This window comes from Tachypleus tridentatus, unplaced genomic scaffold (genome assembly GCF_004210375.1).
Source record: "Tachypleus tridentatus isolate NWPU-2018 unplaced genomic scaffold, ASM421037v1 Hic_cluster_2, whole genome shotgun sequence".
Classification (NCBI taxonomy): Eukaryota; Metazoa; Arthropoda; class Merostomata; order Xiphosura; family Limulidae; genus Tachypleus; species Tachypleus tridentatus.
In genome coordinates, this window is record NW_027467782.1 from 66,248,000 (window position 1) to 66,256,509 (window position 8,510).

Genomic DNA, 8,510 nt, shown 5'->3' on the forward strand with positions numbered 1-8,510 from the left:
AGAAGGAAACTACATTTAATGCCATCACTACTCAAAAGTACGGCTTTTCTATGTGCGGTAAAGGCGAGAGCTTATGCGGGAGAGTTCCGCGTGGGTACCCGAAGTACCGTCGAACTCGTCGTAGCGTGTTCCACCGCCAATCTGTCCGAAGGGCAGAAAGAAACTGCGGGAACTCGGCGGGAGCCGGTAATCGAAATGCCGACGATAACCTCGGTAGGCGGCGGGTGCCGGTAGTCGAATCGACAGTCCTGCCGCCAACAGCCTGCTGACATGCCGATAACGCTTACGCCACGTCCATCGTCGATTCCAGTCAAGCTCACCAGTCCCCTATATATAGAAGGAAACTACATTTAATGCCATCACTACTCAAAAGTACGGCTTTTCTATGTGCGGTAAAGGCGAGAGCTTATGCGGGAGAGTTCCGCGTGGGTACCCGAAGTACCGTCGAACTCGTCGTAGCGTGTTCCACCGCCAATCTGTCCGAAGGGCAGAAAGAAACTGCGGGAACTCGGCGGGAGCCGGTAATCGAAATGCCGACGATAACCTCGGTAGGCGGCGGGTGCCGGTAGTCGAATCGACAGTCCTGCCGCCAACAGCCTGCTGACATGCCGATAACGCTTACGCCACGTCCATCGTCGATTCCAGTCAAGCTCACCAGTCCCCTATATATATAGAAGGAAACTACATTTAATGCCATCACTACTCAAAAGTACGGCTTTTCTATGTGCGGTAAAGGCGAGAGCTTATGCGGGAGAGTTCCGCGTGGGTACCCGAAGTACCGTCGAACTCGTCGTAGCGTGTTCCACGGCCAATCTGTCCGAAGGGCAGAAAGAAACTGCGGGAACTCGGCGGGAGCCGGTAATCGAAATGCCGACGATAACCTCGGTAGGCGGCGGGTGCCGGTAGTCGAATCGACAGTCCTGCCGCCAACAGCCTGCTGACATGCCGATAACGCTTACGCCACGTCCATCGTCGATTCCAGTCAAGCCTCACCAGTCCCTATATATATAGAAGGAAACTACATTTAATGCCATCACTACTCAAAAGTACGGCTTTTCTATGTGCGGTAAAGGCGAGAGCTTATGCGGGAGAGTTCCGCGTGGCTACCCTAAGTGCCGTCGAACTCGTCGTAGCGTGTTCCACCGCCTATCTGTCCGAAGGGCAGAAAGAAACTGCGGGAACTCGGCGGGAGCCGGTAATCGAAATGCCGACGATAACCTCGGTAGGCGGCGGGTGCCGGTAGTCGAATCGACAGTCCTGCCGCCAACAGCCTGCTGACATGCCGATAACGCTTACGCCACGTCCATCGTCGATTCCAGTCAAGCCTCACCAGTCCCCTATATATATAGAAGGAAACTACATTTAATGCCATCACTACTCAAAAGTACGGCTTTTCTATGTGCGGTAAAGGCGAGAGCTTATGCGGGAGAGTTCCGCGTGGCTACCCTAAGTGCCGTCGAACTCGTCGTAGCGTGTTCCACCGCCTATCTGTCCGAAGGGCAGAAAGAAACTGCGGGAACTCGGCGGGAGCCGGTAATCGAAATGCCGACGATAACCTCGGTAGGCGGCGGGTGCCGGTAGTCGAATCGACAGTCCTGCCGCCAACAGACTGGTGTCATGCCGATAACGCTTACGCCACGTCCATCGTCGATTCCAGTCAAGCCTCACCAGTCCCCTATATATATAGAAGGAAACTACATTTAATGCCATCACTACTCAAAAGTACGGCTTTTCTATGTGCGGTAAAGGCGAGAGCTTATGCGGGAGAGTTCCGCGTGGCTACCCTAAGTGCCGTCGAACTCGTCGTAGCGTGTTCCACGGCCAATCTGTCCGAAGGGCAGAAAGAAACTGCGGGAACTCGGCGGGAGCCGGTAATCGAAATGCCGACGATAACCTCGGTAGGCGGCGGGTGCCGGTAGTCGAATCGACAGTCCTGCCGCCAACAGCCTGCTGACATGCCGATAACGCTTACGCCACGTCCATCGTCGATTCCAGTCAAGCTCACCAGTCCCCTATATATAGAAGGAAACTACATTTAATGCCATCACTACTCAAAAGTACGGCTTTTCTATGTGCGGTAAAGGCGAGAGCTTATGCGGGAGAGTTCCGCGTGGGTACCCGAAGTACCGTCGAACTCGTCGTAGCGTGTTCCACCGCCAATCTGTCCGAAGGGCAGAAAGAAACTGCGGGAACTCGGCGGGAGCCGGTAATCGAAATGCCGACGATAACCTCGGTAGGCGGCGGGTGCCGGTAGTCGAATCGACAGTCCTGCCGCCAACAGCCTGCTGACATGCCGATAACGCTTACGCCACGTCCATCGTCGATTCCAGTCAAGCCTCACCAGTCCCCTATATATAGAAGGAAACTACATTTAATGCCATCACTACTCAAAAGTACGGCTTTTCTATGTGCGGTAAAGGCGAGAGCTTATGCGGGAGAGTTCCGCGTGGGTACCCGAAGTACCGTCGAACTCGTCGTAGCGTGTTCCACCGCCTATCTGTCCGAAGGGCAGAAAGAAACTGCGGGAACTCGGCGGGAGCCGGTAATCGAAATGCCGACGATAACCTCGGTAGGCGGCGGGTGCCGGTAGTCGAATCGACAGTCCTGCCGCCAACAGCCTGCTGACATGCCGATAACGCTTACGCCACGTCCATCGTCGATTCCAGTCAAGCCTCACCAGTCCCCTATATATAGAAGGAAACTACATTTAATGCCATCACTACTCAAAAGTACGGCTTTTCTATGTGCGGTAAAGGCGAGAGCTTATGCGGGAGAGTTCCGCGTGGCTACCCTAAGTGCCGTCGAACTCGTCGTAGCGTGTTCCACCGCCTATCTGTCCGAAGGGCAGAAAGAAACTGCGGGAACTCGGCGGGAGCAGGTAATCGAAATGCCGACGATAACCTCGGTAGGCGGCGGGTGCCGGTAGTCGAATCGCCAGTCCTGCCGCCAACAGCCTGCTGACATGCCGATAACGCTTACGCCACGTCCATCGTCGATTCCAGTCAAGCCTCACCAGTCCCCTATATATAGAAGGAAACTACATTTAATGCCATCACTACTCAAAAGTACGGCTTTTCTATGTGCGGTAAAGGCGAGAGCTTATGCGGGAGAGTTCCGCGTGGGTACCCGAAGTACCGTCGAACTCGTCGTAGCGTGTTCCACCGCCTATCTGTCCGAAGGGCAGAAAGAAACTGCGGGAACTCGGCGGGAGCAGGTAATCGAAATGCCGACGATAACCTCGGTAGGCGGCGGGTGCCGGTAGTCGAATCGCCAGTCCTGCCGCCAACAGCCTGCTGACATGCCGATAACGCTTACGCCACGTCCATCGTCGATTCCAGTCAAGCTCACCAGTCCCTATATATATAGAAGGAAACTACATTTAATGCCATCACTACTCAAAAGTACGGCTTTTCTATGTGCGGTAAAGGCGAGAGCTTATGCGGGAGAGTTCCGCGTGGCTACCCTAAGTACCGTCGAACTCGTCGTAGCGTGTTCCACGGCCAATCTGTCCGAAGGGCAGAAAGAAACTGCGGGAACTCGGCGGGAGCCGGTAATCGAAATGCCGACGATAACCTCGGTAGGCGGCGGGTGCCGGTAGTCGAATCGACAGTCCTGCCGCCAACAGCCTGCTGACATGCCGATAACGCTTACGCTACGTCCATCGTCGATTCCAGTCAAGCTCACCAGTCCCCTATATATAGAAGGAAACTACATTTAATGCCATCACTACTCAAAAGTACGGCTTTTCTATGTGCGGCAAAAGGCGAGAGCTTATGCGGGAGAGTTCCGCGTGGGTACCCGAAGTACCGTCGAACTCGTCGTAGCGTGTTCCACGGCCAATCTGTCCGAAGGGCAGAAAGAAACTGCGGGAACTCGGCGGGAGCCGGTAATCGAAATGCCGACGATAACCTCGGTAGGCGGCGGGTGCCGGTAGTCGAATCGACAGTCCTGCCGCCAACAGCCTGCTGACATGCCGATAACGCTTACGCTACGTCCATCGTCGATTCCAGTCAAGCCTCACCAGTCCCCTATATATAGAAGGAAACTACATTTAATGCCATCACTACTCAAAAGTACGGCTTTTCTATGTGCGGTAAAAGGCGAAAGCTTATGCGGGAGAGTTCCGCGTGGCTACCCTCTGTTCGGTGACATGCCGATAACGCTTACGCTACGTCCATCGTCGATGACAGTCAAGCCTCACCAGTCCCCTATATATATAGAAGGAAACTACATTTAATGCCATCACTACTCAATAGTACGGCCTTTCTATGTGCGGTAAAGGCGAGAGCTTATGCGGGAGAGTTCCGCGTGGCTACCCTAAGTACCGTCGATCTCGTCGTAGCGTGTTCCACCGGGTATCTGTCCGAAGGGCACAAAGAAACTGCGGGCACTCGGCGGGAGCAGGTGATCGAAATACCGGCGATATCCTCTAGGGACGACGAATCGAAGGAACCGCCGCCAACCTTTTGGGCACTTTTCGCAACGGCTGAGCCTAGACGACGCGTCCCGTTGGAGAAAGCTGCTGTTTGACCACGCACGCGCGAAACAGCCCGAGAAAATGGATTCCCCCGTCGGTAGGCGGCGGGCGCGGGTGTTTAAATTTCCCAATCGCTGGCACATGCTCTGAGACTCTGTTCGACTTGTACCGAGGCCAATGCGTGTACTCGGCGGGAGCAGGTGATCGAAATGCCGTCCACATCCTCTAGGGACGACGAATCGAAGGACCCGCCGCCAACCTTTCGGGCACTTTTTGCAACGGCTGCGTCTAGACGTCCGACCCGTTGGAGCAAGCTGCTGTTCGACCACGCACGCGCGATAGAGGCCGAGAAAATGGGTTCCCCCGTCGGTAGGCGGCGGGCGCGGGTGTTTAAATTTCCCGCTCGCTGGCACATGCTCTGAGACTCTGTTCGACTTGTACCGAGGCCAATGCGTGTACTCGGCGGGAGCAGGTGTTCGAAATGCCGACCGTATCCTCTAGGGACGACGAATCGAAGGTCCCGCCGCCAACCTTTCGGGCACTTTTCGCAACGGCTGCGTCTAGACGTCCGACCCGTTGGAGCAAGCGGCTGTTAGACCACGCACGCGCGAAACAGACCGAGAAAATCGGTTCCCCCGTCGGTAGGCGGCGGGCGCGGGTGTTTAAATTTCCCAATCGCTGGCACATGCTCTGAGACTCTGTTCGACTTGTACCGAGGCCAATGCGTGTACTCGGCGGGAGCAGGTGTTCGAAATGCCGACCGTATCCTCTAGGGACGACGAATCGAAGGTCCCGCCGCCAACCTTTCGGGCACTTTTCGCAACGGCTGCGTCTAGACGTCCGACCCGTTGGAGCAAGCTGCTGTTGGACCACGCACGCGCGAAACAGACCGAGAAAATCGGTTCCCCCGTCGGTAGGCGGCGGGCGCGGATGTTTAAATTTCCCAATCGCTGGCACATGCTCTGAGACTCTGTTCGACTTGTACCGAGGCCAATGCGTGTACTCGGCGGGAGCAGGTGTTCGAAATGCCGCCCACATCCTCTAGGGACGACGAATCGAAGGACCCGCCGCCAACCTTTCGGGCACTTTTTGCAACGGCTGCGTCTAGACGTCCGACCCGTTGGAGCAAGCTGCTGTTCGACCACGCACGCGCGAAACAGGCCGAGAAAATCGGTTCCCCCGTCGGTAGGCGGCGGGCGCGGGTGTTTAAATTTCCCGCTCGCTGGCACATGCTCTGAGACTCTGTTCGACTTGTACCGAGGCCAATGCGTGTACTCGGCGGGAGCAGGTGTTCGAAATGCCGACCGTATCCTCTAGGGACAACGAATCGAAGGACCCGCCGCCAACCTTTCGGGCACTTTTCGCAACGGCTGCGTCTAGACGTCCGACCCGTTGGAGCAAGCTGCTGTTGGACCACGCACGCGCGAAACAGACCGAGAAAATCGGTTCCCCCGTCGGTAGGCGGCGGGCGCGGGTGTTTAAATTTCCCAATCGCTGTCACATGCTCTGAGACTCTGTTCGACTTGTACCGAGGCCAATGCGTGTACTCGGCGGGAGCAGGTGTTCGAATTGCCGACCGTATCCTCTAGGGACGACGAATCGAAGGACCCGCCGCCAACCTTTCGGGCACTTTTCGCAACGGCTGCGTCTAGACGTCCGACCCGTTGGAGCAAGCTGCTGTTGGACCACGCACGCGCGAAACAGACCGAGAAAATCGGTTCCCCCGTCGGTAGGCGGCGGGCGCGGGTGTTTAAATTTCCCAATCGCTGGCACATGCTCTGAGACTCTGTTCGACTTGTACCGAGGCCAATGCGTGTACTCGGCGGGAGCAGGTGATCGAAATGCCGTCCACATCCTCTAGGGACGACGAATCGAAGGACCCGCCGCCAACCTTTCGGGCACTTTTTGCAACGGCTGCGTCTAGACGTCCGACCCGTTGGAGCAAGCTGCTGTTCGACCACGCACGCGCGAAAGAGGCCGAGAAAATGGGTTCCCCCGTCGGTAGGCGGCGGGTGCGGGTGTTTAAATTTCCCGCTCAACTGGCACATGCTCTGAGACTCTGTTCGACTTGTACCGAGGCCAATGCGTGTACTCGGCGGGAGCAGGTGTTCGAAATGCCGACCGTATCCTCTAGGGACGACGAATCGAAGGTCCCGCCGCCAACCTTTCGGGCACTTTTCGCAACGGCTGCGTCTAGACGTCCGACCCGTTGGAGCAAGCGGCTGTTAGAACACGCACGCGCGAAACAGACCGAGAAAATCGGTTCCCCCGTCGGTAGGCGGCGGGCGCGGGTGTTTAAATTTCCCAATCGCTGGCACATGCTCTGAGACTCTGTTCGACTTGTACCGAGGCCAATGCGTGTACTCGGCGGGAGCAGGTGTTCGAAATGCCGACCGTATCCTCTAGGGACGAAGAATCGAAGGTCCCGCCGCCAACCTTTCGGGCACTTTTCGCAACGGCTGCGTCTAGACGTCCGACCCGTTGGAGCAAGCTGCTGTTGGACCACGCACGCGCGAAACAGATCGAGAAAATCGGTTCCCCCGTCGGTAGGCGGCGGGCGCGGGTGTTTAAATTTCCCAATCGCTGGCACATGCTCTGAGACTCTGTTCGACTTGTACCGAGGCCAATGCGTGTACTCGGCGGGAGCAGGTGTTCGAAATGCCGACCGTATCCTCTAGGGACGACGAATCGAAGGTCCCGCCGCCAACCTTTCGTGCACTTTTCGCAACGGCTGCGCCTAGACGTACGACCCGTGTCATGGGTTTCATTTATAAAGCAAAACTGTGAAGAAACAGGACACGAACATTAAAATATAAGTATCGTTTGTATGGATAACACTGATCTGGAATTAGCACTTAAAGAAACCATCCACATTAAACAACTTTAATCTACACCGAATATCATGTAGTCTTCATTCAAATAGCACATTTTAAAATATTTACAGCATGTTTTATTGTCAGTAATTTACTTTCCGTGTATTTTAGTTTCACATTATCGTAATTTCAGCAATATATTTTATTTAGTTAGTTAGAAATTACGTCTTTCTATTTTGCTCTGTATACTGAAGATGGAATATGTAAAATATTGAAAACTTTACCTCTGTCCCCTTCTATTGTATCAAAGTATTTCTTCATCTTCAATACAGTTATACAATTAATCGTCAAACATCATTTTCGTTCGATACAATGATTGCTAATATATTGATATGACCATATGTGAACGAACTGTTGTCTGTATGCTGTGACTCTGAAAATTAAAGTTAAAAAGGAAAATCTTGAAATGTGCTTCCTTTCAGAATGCAAACTTCGATACATCATTCCAAAGTTTCTCCATTTTAGTGAGCAAAACTTTGAAAAATTCATTATCTTATCATATTTGTCTGAAGAGAGTATCGGTGTGTTTGAATTTGGCTCTATACTGCACGAGGGCTATCTGCTATAGCCGTCGATAATTTAGCAGTGAAAGAAAAGAGGATAGGTACCAAGTGATCACCACTCACCAACCACTGTTTCACAGAGGAACTGTGGGATTGCTTGTAACAATGAACCGCCCAGTCACGTATCATAAAGGGTGAGCATGTTTCGTAGAACAAAAGTTGGGTCAAGAATTTCGAACAAAACATCAACAGAACATAATTTTACTGGAAAAGTTCAAAGTGTACTGTACTAACCATAGAATCGTGGAAACCAGAGTTGATTAAACCGACGTACTAAACAAGTGGAACGAAGACAAATTGTTCAGTGTGAACATGTCCAAAATTTCAAGCTAAGTTGACTGACTTACAGCATTCAATTCTAGTTTCATCCTTGTGACCACATTGTTAACTAATATAATTATAACATAAATACTCAGTCTAAATTAGTCCTACCTAAAATTGTTATTTTAACTAAACTGACTAGTTGACCAAAATATTGCTTATTCTTGTAAACTCTACTGCATTATCATTGCCCTTTAATTGTGTGTCACCCAACATTAGAAAATGTTCCAGACATATAAATATAAATGTGGTAAACATTTTAGCATTGATTATACA